General features: G+C 39.3%; 1 long non-coding RNA gene and 1 other non-coding gene across 2 annotated transcripts; both read right to left on the bottom strand.

Moving 5' to 3' along the window:
- Positions 1-2,867: 2,867 nt before the first annotated feature.
- LOC116538560 lies at positions 2,868-2,974 on the bottom strand. Its single transcript, XR_004263688.1, has one exon. It is a non-coding gene; the product is annotated as a U6 spliceosomal RNA (small nuclear RNA).
- Positions 2,975-5,216: 2,242 nt separating this feature from the next.
- Positions 5,217-20,524, bottom strand: LOC116538555. The gene is made up of 3 exons (XR_004263685.1): positions 20,262-20,524; positions 5,669-5,831; positions 5,217-5,307 (listed from the first exon to the last, which is right to left on the bottom strand). It is a non-coding gene; the product is annotated as an uncharacterized LOC116538555 (long non-coding RNA).
- Between the last annotated feature and the right edge of the window lie 1,688 nt (positions 20,525-22,212).

The raw sequence follows: 22,212 nt of genomic DNA on the forward strand, positions 1-22,212 counted from the left end.
AAAAAAAAAAAAAAAAAAAGAGTCCTGAAATTTTTTTTTCTAATGTCACAATCTCCAAAGTTATCAGAAACTGCATTCAAAAGTGTCTATCAAGGTCCTATAGCTGATTACAAAACACCTGTTGAAGAGGATCAAAACAGGACAATTGCCTGTGGATGACAAAAAGCCTTAGGACAGCCACTATTAAAGCCTAAATTACCTAGGAATTTGGGTTACTTCTGTGGCATACAACAATTATACATAACAATTAAATCTGATAATGACATACACTAGGTCATATCAGAATTAAAGGAGTTTCCCATACTTTTGGAACACACACCAATAACATTTATACAAATACAGCCCAAAGAAATCCAAACACCAGCTCATATTTGACAATGTTCCCTGTAAGATTTTTATACCAAACATGCCAAATATGTCCTTTTTGGACTTTAGGGACCTAATATCTAAAGATTAATTATGTCAGAATAAGCCATAATTTTAAATTTAATTTTCAAACGTTTGTAAAATATCAAAGGTTTAAAACACTTGATATTATAAAGTAGAATTTTAGGTCACCATAAGTAATTAATTTAGCCAAAATGGTCACTCAAAAATTTTAGAAGACAAAAACCTTTACTCATTGAAATAGAGAAGACTTAGTTTTCCAAATAATTTGTGTCTTGTCTATCTCTTATTTTTTCTTTAGTTTATTCTAACGGCAAACTTTTTTAAAATTATTTTTTGATTTGACATGAAAATTTTGTTCAAGAGCTAAAGCCAAATGTCACCCTTTCCATTGGTATACCATTAATGTCAACCCCAATTTTTAATAAAACCTCATAGACAAATATATTCAATTTTAATATCTTAATTTAATCTAAATTATCTTAATATCTCAATGTTAATATTTTAATAACTCTTTACAAATTTTTGTTAAAGAGTAGATTAGTGCTATAAGAAAACTCAGTTGTGCTTTTATTCCAATGTTCAGTTTATGAAAAAACTGAATAATATCCCTTTAACTTTAGCCAATATGTTCACACATGTAATGTCTTTTACAAGATCAATTTTTACAAAGCTTCCATAGCTTACTCAAACTTTCAGCTATACCCATTTCAACTTAGAAGAATCCTTTAACCCTCTGACATGGTTTGGCTGTACCCCACCCAAAATCTCATCTTGAATTATAATTGGAATTGTACTCTGTACATGTTGGGAGAGGAACCTGGTGGGAGATCATGAGGATGGTTTCCACGTGCTGTTTTCATCATAGTGAGCGACTTCTCATGAGATCTGATGGTTTTATATTGCTATGCACTTCTCTCTCCTGCCACCATGTGAAGATGGACATGTTTGCTTCCTTTTCAACCATAATTTTAAGTTTCCTAAAGACTCCTCAACCCTGCAGAAGCATGAGTCAATTAAACTTCTTTCCTTTGTAAATTACCCAGTCCTGGGCAGTTCTTTATAGCAGTGTGAGAACAGACTAATCCACCCTCTAAAGTAGACCAAAAAAATAATCCACATTCTCATGAATTCTTATACTCTTTCCCCAAAAACACATTTTACTTTCCTTACATACATTGCATATAAAACGTTTTCCAGGGGTTTCAAGTACATGTTACACTATTAATGCAGAAACTTTTACTTTGGTGAAAAACCTGGTAAGTAAGTGATTCTTATTATGTACCAGGTGTGGAGCCTAGGGCATCAGACAGAAGTCCAGATGAAGTTTTACTCATTCCAGCACATCTAGGAGGCATGGCTAACTCCACATGTCCCTAGGACTTACCTAGGCTCTAATAGGTCCAAAGCAGGTAAGCTGAACAATTTTCAAAAGTCAAAGAAGCAATTTATAACCTTAAATGATTTAGCAAACCTAATATCTGATCTGTAAAATTTGGACTAAATGTCTAATTTTTGAAGACATTTTTATTTTACCAATAACCTTTAATTTTAATTTTTTAAAATGAAAGCAAGTTCAGCCCCAAGGGCTGCTGCTTGGATATTTTAATGGTTATTTCTTGATTAAATGCTAAACGAGGGGTAGATTATTCAGGAATATTCCAGGAGAGAGGCTGGGAATTCCTGGAACTGAGACTTTCTTCTCTTTTTAGACCATACCGGGAACTTCCAGGAGTTTCCATGGCATCTGGAAATTGTCATGGTGCTGGTGAATTATAATGAGTGTTGTCTTCTTGATTGTGGCTGGGATCAGCTGGGTTCTTTACCACATCCTATTTTATCAGTGGGGTTCCTGTGACCTGTGTCTTGAGAAACAAGTCCTGCTGAATGCCTGTCTCACAGTGAACCCCAATATTAAGAATGAACATCAACTTATCCACTTACCAATTTACCTTTGTTCTAACTTTTCCTTGCCTCGATTTCCTCAACAAATTATTATGAAGATTAAATAAATTTGTTCCTGGAAAGCACTTTATATAGTACCTCTGTACTGTACCTATCTGTAATAAGTTAATAACACTTTAATAATTTTTAGTCTGAATCTAACAGCTTTCTCTCAGAATCCTGAGGGAGTATTTTTAAAGTTATGTTCTACTTCCACAAAATAGGCTAAGTCTACATTTATGCTGAGAACCATGGTAATCCACATCTACTTTCAAAAATGTTGGAAATTTTGCCTGGATACATTATGTGAAGATTTTGAGATAGGTTCCTAGAAGTGGAATTGTTGATATTTATATTTTAAATGTTGGTATTGTCAAATTGCGTTTTATATCAGCAGTATTTGAAAGTACTTATTTCTCCATATCTTAACCAATAATAAATATTAACAATTTATTAGATTTTTGCCAGCTTAATGAGAAAAACCTCATTTTAAGTTTGTATTAATCTGATTACCAGTGAGATCAGATATCTTTCTAAAAAATATGAAATGTCTTATGAATTTACATGTCATCCTTTTGCAGAGGCCATGGTAATTATCTCTGTATCATTCTAATTTTAATATATATGCTACCAAGGTGAGCACAATCAAAAATCTTTAAAAATGTATTTCCTAAAGCTTCCTAAAGTTAAGTGAACTAAAAGGCATTATAGTTTTTATTTTTCTGACAATACATTTAAGTGCCTACTATTTTTAAGCCAATTAATCAAAGCTCTTTCATATCACATACAACACATAAATACGTAACAGAAGAGGATCCAGTGATTGCAAGGATTTTCATTTGCCAGTTTCAAGTTCCTCTTTAAGGCATGCAGTTTCTGTGGCATAATAAGCAGGCACAAGTAGAAGGCAAAACAAATCCCCCAAAATTAAGATCTCATTTTTATAGCAGATCCTTGATTCCCCCCAAAGAAATTCAGCCCATCTCCTGTAAAAATCTTGTCTCTCAGTGGGGGGTGGGCACATTTCCATACTTTCTGGGTGTACGAGGACATGGCTTCTCTGTTCCAAACGTGCAAAGAGAAGAGTTTCCTCCCATAACTGCCGCTAGACATTCCTAATAGTATATTTTCCAGCTAGTCATTACACACCAAAGCTCTTTCATAATTCAGTCATTTCTGATATTCTCTCAATAGTCAAAAATGTCAGATAATGCAAAATGGAACATAATGCAAAATGCAACAGAGCCTTAGATTTTAAGAGGGATTTATCCACTTTTAAGTCCTGGGGTTTCATGAGGAAAACAAAGGTTTTTCCCCAAACAGGGTCTGTGGCGCCTCCTCTGTTTTTCCCCAGGAGTCCCAAGCTGTTAGAAATTCTCTTATATCCTCTCATGTGTGCATCAAGAATGGCAGACAGAATGGAGAAAAATAATTTAGTCAACTGAGAAGAAAAAAAAAAAACACATTTTTTTCTTCAGAAAAATGAGATTCAAGAAGAGAAAAAATAACATAAAGTCCTTCTAAATATATGTATAGCTTGGCTATCTACTTTTTAATTAAGCTGACCTATAACCATAGCACTTTAAAAAAAGAACCTTTTAAATTATTTTATTACCTAACTTTTCTGGCTTTTGTGGTTTACCTAAGGTAACCTCCCAGGTGCTCAGAGAAAGAAAAATTCAAGATAGGAAATCAGAAGTTGTTCATGGAAGGGAAGATAATCAACACAGGGCAAAAGTCACATGGATATCAGAGCAGGAAGGACTCATTTCCTAAGCTAAAAATTGAACCCTGAACCCGGCCATCGTTATGAAAAGACAAAGCCTTAGTACTAAGCTACAGTACTGGGCAGTATCCATTGCTGTTCCCAGAAGAAGTCTAAAGCAGCCAATTTGAACTTGCAAAGGCTCAAGATGGTTTTTAAAGCTATGGCCTTAACCCCAAAATTCCTGTTCGCTGGCTGGCAGAGACCAAGAGAAAGCACTGCCACATGGTTACAAAGTCAAGCTCTCAAGGAAATAAAACAAGATGAGAGGAATTCTTCATCCCATTTTTTTTTTTTTCCCATTTTCAGGGACCTTCAGCAAACTTTGCAACTGACCAGTTTGCCAGGCTGATTTGAAGAGTGGGTTTATACGGGGTCCTAAGCCCACATTCTATCCTAAAATATTTCTCTTTATGGCAGAGCAATACAGAGAGACACATTTATAGCACAAAGTATACCAGATTCTCGGTAGCTTAAGACTAGCCTCACCAATCCTTTTTCCCAGTAATCAAAACTTTACAGAGAACATAAACAGTGATTTCTACCATTAATTCAACCAGTTTGCAAGAGAGAGAGGTCAGAAGCCTGACTGGTAAGAAATTCTTACCCTTTGGGCAACATTTCAGGTTTCTGGGTTCCCTTGCCCTGAGCAGCCCTACTGACCCTGCTTGCTGCACCATAGCCCCAGGGGCCAAACTGCATTACAAAGGAAAATTACCTTTTTTCTATTTCATGAAGCCATAGGCAAAAGACTCAATTTTGCAAGATACCGTGCAAGAGGTTGCATGGGGTAACCAAATTAACGTTTTCCATTATGGCGAGAGAAAAATACGTGTGATTTGACAAAACATAGATATTAGTCACTTCACTTAGCAGTCAATATCAAGCCGGCGAGTCCCAAACATGCCCCAGGATGGGCCCTGCCGTCTTTACTCCATTCAAAGTGGGTTAGAATGACCTTTGACCAGGAGTTTCAAGGTGTAGACTCTGGGCAAGCTGGTAGCCCTGAGGAACAGAAATAATGGGAAAGGAAAATGAGAGAAAGAGAGAGAAAAGCATTGCTTGTGGCAGGATGGGGAAGGCAAAGACCTCAGGGAGGCAAGAAAAAGACTCACCCATTGCAGCAACACTGAATCAAAAGTTCAGGGAGCTGTTTGCCAGTGGCAAAGGAAACTTTTCCAGCAGTCTCATGAGCTCTGAAGTCTCCCCCTCTAGGAAGTAAAAAAGCTCCCATGTCCCATGATTATGTACATGCCTAATCCTGTCCCTACAGCCATCAGCAAAGAGAGCAAGGAAAATTAATCCAGAGAATAGTGGTTAGCATCCCATAGTGCAAAACCCATTTTTAACCCAAATAGACTTTACTAAGAGCAGGCTCTCACCCTCTAAATCTTAGGAGGGACACTCACCTTCTTAAGTTGAGCCTTTAACCCAAGTTTGGCCAAGCGTTCTTGCCTTTTATTAAGAGGTGCCTTTCACTCTCTTTATCTTAGGGGAGACCATAATCTTCCTGAATTGGGCCTCTAGCCCAATCCCATCCTTTACCTGGGTGAAATGTACCCCACCACTTACCCAAAAGCTGCCCATTGATGCTGCATTCTATTTCCTTTGTGTTGGGGGTCTCCTCAGTGTAGTCCCTTCATGGTTGCCAGGAAGATGTTACTGGGAAGCGGTGCCAATCCAGACCCCAAGAGAGGGTTCTTGGATTCCATGCAAGAAAGAATTCAGGGCAACTCTATAGATTACAGTGAAAGCAAGTTTAATAAGAAAGTAAAGAAACAAAACGACGAAAGAATGACTACTCCAAAGGCAGAGTAGTGGCATGACCTGCTCAACTAAGTTTACTTATAGTTATTTCTTGATTAGATGCTAACCAAGGTGCGGATTATTCATGAGTATTTTGGGAAAGGGGTGGACAATTCTCAGAACTAAGCGTTCCTCCCGCTTTTAGGCTATATAGGATAACTTCCTAACGTTGCTGAGACATCTGCAAACTGTCATGGTGCTGGTGGGAGTGTCTTTTGGCATGCAAATGCACTATAATTAGTGTGTAATGAGCAGTGAGCACCACCAGAGGTCACTTGCATCACCATCTTGGTTTTGGTCGGTTTGGGCTGGCTTCTTCACCACAATCTGTTTGATCAGCAAGGTTTGTATGACCTGTATCTTGTGCCAACCTCCTTAGTCATCCTGTGACTAAGAATGCCTAACTTACTGGGAATGTGGCCCAGTAGGCCTAAGACCTATTTTACCCAGTCCCTGTTCGAAATGGAATCACTCTGGTTTAAATGTCTCCGACACTAGGGCAAAGAGTACTCATCTACAAAAGAATTTCAAGTCTAGAAAACACTGAAATTTGAAGCTACAGCCCCCTCTTTTATAGATGAGAGAAGTGCAAACCAGGGATGGCAAAGACCTGTCCAAATCCTGCCAGCTGTGTCACAGAAAGACCGGGCTCAGAGGCCAGGCCCATGAGAGGGCCTCCTCGTCATGCCCCCTCCCATCAGCACTGACACCCTTGCTGTGGATGGAAGGATGTCTGTCCCGTTCCTATGGCATTAGAAGGGAAAAAAATTACTACTCAGTTCTGCAGTGGTTGTCCTGATAAGGACAACACGCAGGGTAGCAGCCTTCTCACATCTCTTTCATTTATTCCGTGTCCCATAAACAAGTTTGATCAAGCATTTTTTCCTTTTTTTAGGAGGGACCTTTAACTCTCTCTGTCTTAGGAGAGACTCTAATCCTTTAACCCAACCCCATCCTTTTTACCCAGGTAAAATGTACCCCACCACTTACCCAAAGTAAGTTGGGTAATTCTCTTTTCTGTTAACGCTCAACTGTGCAACATGAGTAATCATCTGCTCACTTTACTTACATTTTATACGTTTTAGGTGGGAGCTTGAAAGTTTTTAGTTGTCTGTTTTGTTTTGTTTTAATCCAATGATCACCCATATTCCATTCAAACAAAAAGAACACAGCATGAACAAGAGCTTCTGTTGCTGTTGCTAATCTATCCTGTCCCTTTGAATGCAGCGTCTACAATGTTTGGGTCGCCATCGTATTACTTTTGTCATTGGCTGGATGCTAAATGTGCATCACCTTTATAGAAAAATTACCAGTCAGCAAATCAGCAAAGTTACTGAGGACACGCTGGAGGTCAGGCATGAGTTGGCTATGCTATAGCAAAGCAGCATAGTCTAGAGGAGAGTCTAAGGGCATTTAATTTAAAGAAAAGAAAAAGAATTTGAATTTTGACTGTGAACATACCAGCTATAAAAGGTATAATTACTCAGAATTTTATTTCCTCAATAATAAATTAATGTTATTAATCTTTCATTTGAACTACTGTATATATTATATATGTAATATATAATATATATGTTATTGATCCTCCACTTAAATTACTATATATAATATATAAATATATATATTTAAATGTATATTATATATATTCTCCAACAGTAGTTCAAGTAAAGGATTAATAACTATATATCTATATCTATATCTGTATGTGTGTATATATATATATATTGAGAGAGAGAGAGACTGACACATTGCATATATTGAATAAATGGAGAAATGGTAATTGCTATATTTATTTATACATTTCACAAATTTACTTTTTGCTGAACTAAAGTATGTTTTCATTTTTCCTAAATTAATGTATTTGGTGCTTATTTCTAACACTTCTGTTATTTTACAAATTATTTATTTACCATTGGATTTGCGAGATTGCTCAACGCAGCTTCATGGAAAGCCTGGATGTTGCAACGCACTGGAAGATAGAATGCTCACCTTACTCTTTCACTGCCTCTAGGACCATGGAGACAGGTCTTTAAACTTCGGTGTCCTCCCTTGCTTGGAAGAAAGGCTTCTTCTAGTGTGGCCATTAGGTTGTGTCTTCCAGTGACACACTTCCAGAATGGTCCTGGCCCAGCTCCAGAGGTACCATCACAGGGAGCCCTGTGAATATTTGTTCTGAGTGAGGATGACACAGCTCCTGGTCAGTATTCAGCAGCTACATTTGTTGCATCCTCTACATAGTACAGTGAAAGTTTATGGATCAAATTAGCCAGAGCAAGAGATACCTAGGGTAGTGTCTGGGCTGGGTGCTCGGACTGTGACCAAGGGAAATAACTCAGTGTTAATTCTCTTACCTGAACAGTCACATGAGACACACTGCCTAATATTATTTCAAGGCTCAAAATAATTTGAATATGCTGTCTCCAAACTCTAGTTCCTTCTCTAGACAAAAGAAAGTGTTTAGGAAGATAGAAGTTTCAGAAAGAGGACATAAATACTGTGAAAGGCAGGAGCCCTGAGATGCTCATGGGAAGGCACAATCTCAGCAACCCTGGGGTTTGTGGCATCCTTAAGAATGAAAAAAGAGATGGAGAAGTTGTGGTTGATCAGAGGAATTTCAGGGGCACAATGACAAGCACTGAATTATTGGCCAAGTGGCTAAGTCCCTCTGTTATCATCACACATTCTGTTTAATTCTTTTCTTCTGTGTTTCTTTTCCTCCTTTTCTTTCCTCCAACAATTATTTAGGAATCACCACCATATGCCTAATGTAGTGTGAAAAGTTAGGTATTCAAAGATGAATAGAATGAGATCTTTGCCCTCAGCAACATCACAATCTTTTGTGATGAGAGACTTCAAAAGATGAGTACATCCTAACTATACAATATAATAAAAGCAAAACTACAAATTGGCACATGTGAACACAGAGGAAGGGGCAACTAACCCAGTTAAATGGAGAAAAGACAGGAAGCTTTTCAATAGGAAGTGGACAGTCAAAAAGTATTATAATTAGAGAACAAAAGGCTGAAAAACAAACCCAAAATTCTGATAAAGCAGATCTTATGCCTAGACACACAAGGGTGCACATACACAAACACACACAGATACACACATACACAATCCCAAGCAGACACACACACAAAAGAAACAGACAGATACACATACAGTTACAAACACAGAGATATACACAAGCAAAGGAGAACAATAGAACTTACAGTAAAAAACAAACACAGATAACAGCTCACATTTATTGAATATATAATTACATATTGGGTTCTGGGATAACCGTATCATATTTATTAGCTTAGTGTTTCTCACACTATCGGTCACAAAGAACTGTGTTTTTCTCACTTGTAATCTGTTGTAATTGGATAATAATCCAATTGCATGACTAAAGCAAAGCTTGTGCCCTATACAATTTAACATGTGAGTTTGACAACTTCCAAACTAATATGAATCCCATTCAACTAGACCCATCTGCTGATTGCACACTTAGATGTCATGATAATGTCAAATTACCATAAAATATGAAAATGTTTTCTCTCGGTGTCTGCACTATTTTTTGAATAGCAACTAACAATGCTCCACAGGCAGAGCTGCTCATGGACAGGTGACCTGTGAGGCTGCACAGGTCACCATGCTCCTGTGGGACCCAGGCTTGGTTACCTGCTCAGCTGTCATCATTTTGAAATTCCTGATGACATTTGAGGAAATATCCTTCATTTTCTTTTTTCCACTGGGTGCTGCCAACTATCTAGCTGGTCCTATCCATAGATCACTCTCTGAGTAGCATGGTATTAATGCATTTCTCACAAATGTTATTTGAGGTAGGTACTGTCTTTAGCTTCATTTTCAGAAGAGGAATGTGACATGTGACGCACAAAGTGGTTGAGGCTAACACAGTTGATGAGGGGCAAGCAGATCTGAAGCCAAGCAATCTGTCTTCAAAGCCCAGACTGCTCACCCATGCAAAGTAAAGCAAATACTGGGAGGTTATCACATGCCCAGTGTTGCTAAAGCAGAGGAATAGAACAGAAATCCCTCATAGGCAGAGAGAATTTGTCCTTTCCAACCTGAAGTGGGAATGATTTCAAAGATACTGCAGTATAGGCAATAAGGTTGTGTTATTCTACAACTTGGTATAGAGGGCATGAGAAAGAAATGTCCTGTGATATTTTTAATTTTTGGGCTATCAACACATGAAATTATTGTCAATTTGAGATGCAATCCTGCCAGATCTGAATGGCCCAGAAACATTTCTTTCAGCCTCCCTTTCCTCTGGACATGGCCAGGTGACTGAGGCTCAGTGAGACAGATCCGTGTGTCAGGCCAGGAGCTCATGACATAACAGAACAACTAAAGTGGAGGATTCCCTACAGTGGCTGAAGATGGTGGCAGCATGTCTAGTCCCTCAGGTTTGCAACTGCCCCATGTTAAGTGCAAAGCTTTGGTGGCACCTTCTGTGGTGACCTGCATCTGGTGATAAGGGACATGGTGGTGATCTGTCCTACGGCTGCTCTGGGCCCCTTCCCCTTTACAAGCCAGCTCTTCCACGCTTCACAACCGTTACTTCACTCCCTGGCATCCTTTTAATAATTTTCTTTTTCTCATACAGGCTCAAATCTGAATCTTTTATTTGCTAACAAGAGCCTTTACTGAGACAAAGACTGAATGCAAACATGACATAAATCTTGACATTTCAAAACAAAAGACGGTCTCAGTTTTAAAACTGAGGCACTGTGGGTTGTACATGAGAGAAAGAGTTTCTGAATACTGTAAAAAGGTGGAATTAGAATGGGGTTAATGATTCTCTTTAACATTAAATATTAATTATCAAGATTAATAACAATCTTACAATTATGGAGGGTATTTTCTACCTGAAGAACCTCTAAGAGCCCATTTGAATTTATAAGCCAAGGTAATATATAGAACATAAAATCATTAATTAAAACATGAAATTCATAAAATATATACATCCTTAACCAGCAAGAAATAATGATTTGCAGAAGCCTATTATTAACTTCCGTTACTAACAGAGTTTCAGGGAGACACTAGTGGTTGGGTCGTTCAGTTCTCTCCACTGATGTTGGGCAGCCCTTTTACCGTTTGTGCCAGGTTCCCAGAATCCCCCACCAAACCACTCCCCCTCCTCTATCATGTGTTCACGGCCCATGGTGACCCCTGCCAGCTACCTTCTCTCTAATCTGGAGGTATGGGGGTGTAGAGTGCAGGAAGAGAGTATGCCTCTGTTCTATAATGACGATGCACAAACTCCAAGGTCTGGAAACTAGACTGAGGGAAATCCTACAGGACAATGCAAATGCTGTCACACACTCATTTTCTTGAGCAAGGCTGTGGGCAGGGAGTAGACATATGTAGTGCCCAATCTGTAGAAGTGATGTGATTATATTAACACAGATAACTTCTAACACATGTGCTTTTGGAGATAGTCTGAAAACGACTTGAGATATTAGAGAAAGATTGGCTTGGGGTTTTTCAGCTGGGTATGGTGGCTCACGCCTGTAATCTCAGCACTTTGGGAGGCCGAGGCGGGTGGATCACGAGGACAGGAGATCAAGACTATCCTGGCCAACATGGTGAAACCCTGTCTCTACCAAAATACAATATATTAGCTGGGTGTGATGGTATGCACCTGTAGTCCTAGCTACTCGGGAGGTTGAGGCAGGGGAATCACTTGAACCCTGGTGGCAGAGATCGCAGTGAGCCAAGATTGCGCCACTGCACTCCAGCTTGGAGACAGAGCAAGACTTCATCTTGAAAAGATTAAAAAACAAAAAAAAAAAGGAATTAACCCACACAAGGTCCTATGGTTTAAAACTGGAGGACTCTGACCTTCAACCCACGCTAACTTATACCAGCCCTGCTCTGCCTGGATTCAGTCAGAGGTACCTGGTACCTGACCTTGGTGGAAAAGAAACACTGGCCTTCCTAGGGTTGGTGAAAGACATTTATGTTGGGTTGGGGATTCAGCTTCAACATCAAAAGGAAAACAGTGCCCAGCAGTAGCTGATGACAGCCCCCAGTTCCCATATTACGTTGCCATATGACCACGCCTTGCTGTGTTTCAGGTCAGGGGCTTTAATCACACAGATGGGCTCATGTCCAATCTTTATCACAAACTCACTAAATGATCTTTGCTGAGTTACTCAGCTTTTCTAAGCTTCTGTTTCTTCATCTGTAGGAAGGAATGAGTAGTTTTCTACTCCACAGGATAGTTATGGGGATTCAGGGAAATCAGCATGGAAAACATTTGGTCTAGCGCCTAGAACCAGGTTCCTGGACTCAAATGCCATGTAGCATTCTGCACACTTGTTCAGCTGCCATCATGAAATACTGTTTGTAGTCTAAGTCCCTATAATTAAAAGAGTCAATAGAAGTTCCTTGTATTTAAAGAAACGAAAGAAACAATTCAGGGTTGGGAGGATAAAGGAATCCCTAAGTTAAAATAGGTAGAGGCTTTTTGTGGAGAAGGGGAAATCTGGCCAAATCTCTGGGGCCTGAGGCAAAAAAGGCAGAAACAAGGCAAGCCAGAAGCTGAGCAGCACACGGAGTGGGGCTCTTCAGCCACTTAGAGCCCTCTCGTTCCCAGGTGCTTGTGGTGGCTGCACACGGGGATCACATGAGAATGTTGAGGATGGCCCAGGACATTCTGGTTTAATTGGCAGCGGTGCAGCTGGAGCCCCAGGAGTGGTTGAAGTTGCCAATGATTCTACTGTGTGGCAGCCTCTGCTTAGGTATACAATCAGCACATCTGTCTCCTCCTCAGCCACTGCAGGCCCAGTTCTGAAATTCCACTGGACATGTTCCTTTGCGTTCTAGCCTTGTCTTCCATCCCATTCACATTTTCCAGGATGTCCACAGTATTGGAAGCTTTTCCTTCCCATCCCCCTGAGCATTGTAACAATGTGACTCAGCATAGACACATGCAGAGGTCATGGTCACTTTGACTTCTGCTCCATCTGTTTTGGGGAGCTCAGTGACCATCAGGAAGAAGGCAAATATAAAAAGTTCCATGTAGTCTCTGGGCTTGTCCTACTTGTTCATGAGATCGTGAGTCTTCGAAGGCAGAAACAAAGTCCTGGCTGTCTCTGCAGTCTGAGCCCTAAACTACGGCAGTGGGAGCAGAGCTCAAGCATGAATGAAACAGGATTTAGGGAATGCAACTGGGAAAGTTTAATTGATTGATTGTGTACAGTTAAAATTATTTAGCATATTTAATATGATATTTTCATGGCAAAGATGATGAGCATGCTCATTGAACAATTATTCGCGATCTACCTCCCTGGCATTGACTGGAATCAGCTTTGTCTTAGAAGAGCTTTTCTTTGGAATAAACCTATTGAGATGTTAGCTTTACCTTTTTTTTTTTTTTTTTTTTTTGAGACAGAGTCTTGACTGTGACTTCCTCTTTCTGGGTTCAAGTGATTCTTCTGCTTCAGCCTCCTTAGTAGCTGAGGTTACAGGGGCACACCACCAGGCTTGGCTAATTTTTGTATTTTTAGTAGAGATGAGTTTCACCATGTTGATCAGGCTGGTCTCGAACTCCTGATCTCAAGTGATCTGTCCGCCTCAGCCTCCCAAAGTGCAGGGATTATAGGCAGGAGCCACCACGACCTGCCACCTTTACCCTTTTGTATCTCTGTATTGCCTCAGACCCTAGCAGGCCATGATACTAGGGTAAAAGTGAATCCTCCTTTAAGAAACATAGTATTTTTTTGGCTGGGTGTGGTGGCTCATGTCTGTAATCCAAGCACTTTGGGAAGCTGACGCAGGTGGATCACTTGAGGTTGGGAGTTCGAGACCAGCCTGATCAACATGAAGAAACTCTGTCTCTACTAAAAATACAAAATTAACAGGGCATGCCTGTAATCTCAGCTACTAGGGAGGCTGAGGTAGGAGAATTGCTTGAATTTGGGAGGTGGAGGTTGCGGTGAGCCAAGATCACACCATTGCACTCTAGCCTGGACAGCAAGAGTAAAATTCCATCTCAAAAAAAAAAAAAAAAAAAGAAGCATGGTATTCTTTTACATCATGAATGGTCAAAAAATAATTGTCACCATTCATGAGATACTCCAGTCCTCTTCCAAGAGTGAATTCTGCCTCTGGGTGGCTGGCTGGCAGGGTTTTCCTAATATTACTTTGTAAGCCATATATATAGGCATGACCTTCTGAACAGAAAAAAGCATATTGAAAATAAAAACACAAACAGATTACTACTGTCAACTGCAACAGTATAAACTCTCCCTTAGGACTCTGTCAGCTTTTTCAGACCTGAAAAAGTATGCCTCCCTCAGGGATAAACTTTACCTGAACTACACTGGGGTTTCTTTCCCTGAATATTATCCCATACTTTTTAATCATTATCTTCTTAAAAAGGCAGAGATAGTAGAGATTCAGGCAGATGGGAAAAGCAGATTGTCTCATCAGAATTAGGGAACTTCCTCTTTTTTTCCATTTAATGTGATTTACCAGGCTCTGAGCTCTATCAAGGGGCAAGACTTTAGATGGCTTTGCATTCATCTCCCTTACTGTCATCAACTGCATTGACTTGATTTGTGCGGCAGCAGAGAATTTGATCCTTTTCCTGTGACAAATACCCAATGACTATCAGCTATCCACATGCAAAGAGATTTTGAATGTGACCTTATGGGAAATGAAGAAAAGTCAGTGTAAAGTCCACTGAAACGCCTTGTTCTTTTCTTTCAGCCTTTTTGTGTCTATTTCTTCTCCCCTTTGAAATTTTCTGCAAGGCATTGTGGTAATTATTTGTGCAATTTCATCATTTTTGTGTACAGTCTATGCAATGAAAGACCACTTGCATAAATTTAAAAAAAATTGCTTTGTGCTTTATTGAGATGCCCCAGGGAGAGGGGCCTGAGCTGATCTGGGCATGTAGGACTGTCCTTTGCCCAACAGAGAGCAAGCAGCCACTCTGGAGGAGTGATTAATAGTACAGTAGCTCCCACATGGAATGTTTCCTTCTGCTGGTCCAGGGCGATGGCTCCTCTTTCGGCCTAAGCTACAACAGCTCTCAATAAAGACCAGTGGGCAAGAGGGAAATGCTGACCACACTCAAGATACACGCCTTCTATCTTTACTTTGAACATGCAAACTCACCCCTGTATTAGAGCCTCCATAGGACACAGCTTAGATTGTGCTGTTTTCTTCAATTTTTCTAGACAATATAGATACCAACCAACAGCTGAAGAAGAGCTGCTATGTTTGTACTTTGTGGGAATGAGGTAAAAGGTAGAGGAAATTCAGATAGAAAAGGTGGAGAATACAAATAACTTCTATGAACAATAGCAGAAATACAGTGGACAGGGAGAGAAACTGAAGGGTGTGCTGTATCCAGGGGGTTCATGTTCACAGAGAAGACAGTGATAATTAAAACAGTCTGTGCTCATTACAGTGTTTTACCAGGCATGCAGCAAAAGTCAACCCTCTTTGCTGTACCACCTAACATGCAGGAGTATAGTAGATGTGACTAGAAAGGGCCTCAGGAGATCATGTAACCTAGCCTCTGTAAAGAAGCATCACAAGCCAAAGGAGAATAAGTCTTAGAGTCCAGAGCTATGTCCAAACCCTGGATGAGCAATTATTGCCTCGTTCAATTTATACAAGCTGCTCAACTTACACAAATTCCAGTTTTATCATCTTCAATATGTTAACAATAACATCTAACCTAAGGATTACTTGAAATATTTCTATATTTGAGGATTAATCGCAATATTTTTGGTACATATGCCTAGTGCAATCACTACTTATTATACATTAATACCAGGTAGCTATTATCAGTTTTTAGTAGATAAATTACTGTATTTTATTATATTTCATTATATTCTATTGTGGTACATGTCACCACACAAAGTGACTGAATCAGGACTTTAATTGATGTGCTGTAAGTCACATGGTTCAGTAGAAGAAAGGTTGGAACCCACATCCTGTCCTGTTCATTCAGTATTGCTTTTGGCACCTATAGAGCATGGATTCGTGGATATTTGAAGAACCTGATTAAGTTGCTATGCTTAGTGACCTATGAGTCTTCCTCTTTCTGTCTGTCAATCAGCAAGTCAATGAACGTTTAATGAGATCTCAGGGTTTGACAAGATGCTAAAAGGCATTTAAAAGACAAATGGTCTAACTGGGTATATGAGAAAAGATCATTGTTATAGAAGAACATATTATCACCAGATTATAAGCCAAATACCAGTACAGCTTAATGGTATGGGTATTACACAAGATAATGGGCCCAAAAAAGAAATTTCATTCTGCCTAGATTTCCCTTTAGTTGTATGATTCTTGAGATTTATGTAGATGGAGAATTGGTAGGTCATCCACACAGAAACAGCTAGAGGCTGCCAACAATGGAATATAGCACCTTGCTTGTGACAGCAAGAAAGTCTTGTCTAAACACTGAGAGTAGAAATTTACCCCTTGCCCTCTGTGTCCAAGAAGGTCTACGAACAGTGACACATCCAAGGAAGAATTTGAATATCGAGAGAAACAGACAGTGAGATGGAAGGTGTTCCTGCACAGTACACCACCATCTGATTAAATTCTGCTCTATGGAAGAAAATATATGGCAGTTTCCTAGATGCTGTACGACTGTAGGTTCACCTGTTTGCAACCTCTGAGAAGATCTTACTGAAATACCCTGGCTTGGCTGTGGTGAATACATTTTAAACAATCCTGCCGACTCCATTTTGCCCACCCTGAGCTATGTAGGGCATTCTGTTCAGAGAACTTTGTAGCCTGAGACACCTGGCATCTTTGTAACCAATTTTCTGAGAAACAGGACCCACTGGCCCATACATCCTGTACCTGCAACTGTGTCACTGCCTACCCCACATCCTGAGTGCAAAACAACTTTAAACAGAATTTTGTTGTTAGGCATCCCCACCCTTCCCCTAACCTGCTCCTTCTGCTTCTGTAATAATCTGCTTACTGCCCCTTGACCCTAAATTGACATAAAAGTGTTGACTACGCTTTGTTCTCGGCCAAGAGATTTGAGCGCTAGCTGACTCTTGGACGCCAGCATAAAAGCAGGCTCTCAGCAAACTCAGAGCATGGCTCATCTGTTTAAACTTGCTTGGGTATAACATTACAATATTTATCTTATTTTTGTGATCATTAATATCTAAGATCTAGGAGTTCTATGTTATGCTCTTGGACACAAGTAGAAACTAACCACTGTTTTGTCTTCATCCTCAAATGCCTTTTCCTCTAGCTTACTAGAGTGATGTAAATGAACATGTCTTGGAGTCACATCATTTTTCAATATGGACACCCTGCGAGGAGGCCTCTTGGAACAAAATGTTGCTTGGGTTCAAGAAAGAACGGTTTTGTAGATTATATCATTATAGTGAGCTGAAGAGTGTCCCTCAAAAGTCATGTGCACCCTAAACCTCATAATGTGACTTTATTTAGAAATAAAGTTGTTACAGATGTAACATTATTTAGAAATAAAGTTGCTGCAGATATAACTAGTTAAGATGGGTTCATGTTGGATTAGGGTGGGCCCTAATCCAGTGTCTGATGTCTTTATAAGAAGAGAAAAAAGACATGCACGTACACACACACACACACACACACACACACAATCATTAGGGAGAGCATCAAGTGAACACAGAGACAGAGAATAGAGTAATATATCTACTAGTTAAGGAATGCCAAGGATTGTTTGCAACCACTGGAAGCTAGACAAGGCAAGGAAAGCCTCCTCTCTAGAGCTTCAAGGCAAGGAAAGACTCCTCTCTAGAGCTTCATGGGAGCATGGCTCTGTTGAAAACACGGTTTTGGATGTCTAGGCTCCATAAGTGTGAGAATAACCTTCTGTTGTTATAAGCCACAAAGTTCATAGCACTTTGCTACAGCAACCCTTGGAAACTAACACAATCATTTGCAGGATGAGGGGAAGCAGGATATAGAAAAGCAGGCATTGAAAGATGATGTTTTTATCAATACCTTTTAGTTGCAGGAAACAGAATGCCACAAAAACATGGTCAGCATATAAGGGAGGTGGCTGATAAGCCACAATACATCATCTTATAGAAGCCGACAAAATAAATGGAAGGTTCCAGATCTGGATGCAACCTGCATCATTCACTGGGGTATGCTGCATCTTGCATCTACTTTTCCCTGCACAACACTATATTACTTTTCTGTGAAGATCAGCATTTTCTACTTATATATGCTTTCTCCATTCTCAGTGAACTGCTCTAAACATCAGTAGATTTTGCATTTTTATTTTTACGGTCACTGACTCTAACAAAAAATGAATATTTTGGTCATTGTCATGTCGCTGATTGTACGTCACTCACTAGCCCAGTTTCTGATTCCCAGGAAAGGCAGTCTGATTGTTTTCTCTTGGGTCAGCTCACCAAGTACATGAAGCTGTCATAATGGGTTCTTTCAGGGCGATTATATGAGGCCTAGTCCCTAAGATGTTATGTGAGCAAGAACACAGTAATTGATATGCCTTCCACAGGGAAAACTGGAAGCATTTACCCCAACATTCCAAGGAAAAAGATAAGGCAGTCACAAGAAACTTAGACCTTAGAGAACATTTTCCTCTAGAGGAGACAGCAGGGAACTATCAAGCCTTTCCATTTCTTGGATAAGCATTTATGGAAGAGTATCTTCCCACTATGGGGTAACTTCATATTTGACAAGTCTAGCATAGGGAATACAAACATATTTGCCAATAGAAATGTCCATTGACACACTAATCACACATTAATACCCTGAAATATTAGTCCTATTATTACACAGTACTTACGAAGTCCAGTTTCTAGTCCAGCAAGGACAAGAACAAGATTCTAAAAATGTGGAGAATTTAATAAGGTGCTAGCTCCCATCAAGGCAAAGATACTGACTTTATTCTAAATGGAGTAGACCCTTGCTGAAATATTGTGAGTTCTACTCCTTTGGCAAATTTTCTGTTTCCTCTCACAATATAACCCACATGTAACCACAAATGCCTAAAATTTCTTAATACAATATTTCTCAAAATAACTGGGAAGGGTTGCTCACATCTATAATCCCTACACTTTGGGAGGCAGAGACCAGGAGTTTAAGACCAGGCTGGGAAACATAGCAAGACCCTTCCTCTGTAAAAAATCTAAAAATTAGCTAGGCATAATGGGGCAAGTCTGTATTTTCGGCTACTCAGGAGGCTGAGGCAGGAGAATTGCCTCAGTCCATGGCTGAATTTGAGATTGCAAGGAGATATGATTGCATCACTGTACTCCAGCCTGAGTGACAGGGCAAGATCCTGTCTCTACTTATTTTATATATGAAGCATTTATATATACATATATATATGTAATATATGGAACCAACCCAAATGCTCATCGATGAGAGACTGGATCAAGAAAATGTGGCACATATACACCATGGAATAGTATGCAGCCATAAAAAAGGATGAGTTCATGTCCTTTGCAGGGACATGGATGAAGCTGGAAACCATCATTCTCAGCAAACTGACACATGGACAGAAAACCAAACACTGCATGTTCTCACTCATAAGCAGGTGTTGAACAATGAGAACACATGGACACAGGGAGGGGAACATCACACACTGGGGTCTGTTGTGGGATGGGTGGGGTGAGAAGAGGAATAACAAGGGTGGAGGGATTGGGGGCTAACATTAGTAGGAATACCTAAGTAGATGACGAGGGATGGATGCAGCGAACAACAATGACACGTGTATACATATGTAACATACCTGCACAATCTGCACATGCGCCCCGTAACTTAAAGTATAATAAAAAACGATGTATACATATATAAATTATAAAAATACAAAGTATAAATCTATTTATATATCTAAACATATGTGCAATATATAGTATATATCTCAATATATTTATACTTTATATATATTATATATGTATATGTTACATACATTATAGATATATATGTAGAGACAGGGTATATATTATATATATTAAATGGATTAAATAAATTTGAAATAGATATTTATAATAAATAATAATAAACATGTATTATTTATATTAAATAAATATATATATATGTATATTGCACATTGGAAACTTATAGGGTGCTTTAAAAATATGCCTGGATTTCATCCTCAGAGTTCCTGATGTATTTGCTGGGCATTGGGAGTTTTTAAATCACTGGTGTGTAGGATGGGTAGAGAAAAGGGATATCTTTCAGATTATTATGACTTATGAATTTTATCAAAAGTAGGTCCTTCATCTGTCCATGAAGAAATATTACTTAAACTACAATATGAATGTCTGTAGCAGATACAGACCTGATCTTAGCCAAAAGGCCAAGAAGCAGTTGATAAACTCCTGAAAAAGAGATTGCTTACCTTTAAGACAAGTTTGTTATCTGTAGTGGAGACTTAGCCTGTCTCAAAATCCAGTGATGAGTTTATATGTAATCTCAAACATTCCGCTCCACACTCTACCCCAAATCTTTCCATTGAATATTCCTTCAGATGTAGATAGAATGGAACTAACAGAAAGAATTTTAAATGGCACAAGGAGTTTCACACACGTGATTCATATGAAAGGAGCCTCTACAAGGAGAGAAGAAGAGAGCAAATAAATACCTCATTTCACCCAAAAGCTGAGCTGCAGCTGGCAAGCTGAGAATAGACTGGCTTTGTTCATGTCCAATCTTGTTCAATAGAGACAGTCTCACATGGCTGAAATCAGAAGGTAATGCCAGCATTTATGTTCTCCTTCTGGGTTTCTGGGATTCTGCAATCCACATAAAGCTTGCCTTATTTGTGAGCAGAAAACAAGACTCATTCCACTCCCTAGGACCAACTTAACTGCTACATTCATTACCTGCGGACCCCCTCTTAGTACAATAGGGTACAATTTCCCAAATACCAAACTCTACAAAGAAATAAAGCACTTTATCTTCTGTGTAAGCTGAGTGCAGATAGGAAGACAGAGTGTTTTGTGGGGAGCTCAGCATACAGATAGGTTTGGCTAGTCATTTCCTGAAACAAACTATTTAGGATCTCTCTCTATGGAATGACAGGTTTGGGGTAATTCAGGCCTGGGGAGAACGACATTTCTAAAGATTTCTGTAGAATAAAATGAATATCTCCTAAAGGACAGAAAAACAGAAGCGTTGAAATCTCACTGTTCCAGCAGGATCTTAAGCCTTTTCACCATTTTGCCCTTAACTGATTTAGCTCTTCTTTCTACAAGGAGCCTGAGACTGGTAGCTCCCACTCTCCTCGCTCAGAAGAGTTAACAGCTGCTGCGGTTTTGCAATCATGAAGGAAAATATGTTAGTTTCCTATGATTGAAGTTATGTTAGTTTCCTATGATTCCTTTTTCTATATCTTTGGCTATCCAATCTGATTGGCTGAATAGGGGTATCTCTGGGGCTTGGAGGGGAGAGCAAAAGAGGGGGATGGCATATCTCACTGATTATGTGCAAAGCACTCAAGACATCTTTTTTCGGGGAGAGGGAGAAAGAAGAGAAAAAGGAAGAAGGAAAATGAGGCAGGGTCGGGGGTATTGAAGGAAAACAAGGACAGAATAATGCCAGCAACGAGCTTGAGCAGCTGAATTTCTCATCGTAAATGGGAAATTCAGAGTTGTAGCCCATCCAAAATAAAGGACAATTAGGGCTGGGTGTGGGTCACTGGAAGGGTAACTCTCTGCCCCGTCCTAAGAGACTCCATGCACTCCTTCTCCGTGCACTCTTTCTTTAGAGAGAAGATCGTTCTCAAGCATGTTTAGTCTTAGGACAAGCAGCTGGAAGCCAGTGAGAAACCCTGTCTGCAGTCTGGAGTGAGCAAGAAAGCTGCTGTGTGCAAATCCTAACAGGATGGCCGCAATACTTTGTATCTGATCAAATAAGAAAAAAATTCCCAATGGAAAAATGGAAGCACTAAGTTGACACTATTTCCTGTCTTCTTTTCCTGTCATTTCCAGTTCTGAATAGGCAGATAATTAAAATTCTTCAAGTTGACTTGGAGATTACCTGTCTATCTATCTATCTAATCTATCAATCATCTATCTACATATCTATCTATCTACAAACACATATATAATTGAAATATATACTGGAGTTCATATGCTTATAATTTATCATGTCTCAAAAGGCTGTAAATAATTTGAGATGGCTTATAGAAGTCTATATAAGATTCATATTTTTTGGTAATAAAGATACAAAACATTGTTAAGAGAAAGGAAGATATTTCTGTTCATTTTTCTATATGCATATAGTTTAGTTGATTGCACATATAAATGATTGTGTGTATATATGATTAAAACAGACATATAGAGTTTCAA

Source organism: Sapajus apella, unplaced genomic scaffold (assembly GCF_009761245.1).
Source record: "Sapajus apella isolate SASKATOON/1434 unplaced genomic scaffold, GSC_monkey_1.0 scaffold120, whole genome shotgun sequence".
Lineage (NCBI taxonomy): Eukaryota > Metazoa > Chordata > Mammalia > Primates > Cebidae > Sapajus > Sapajus apella.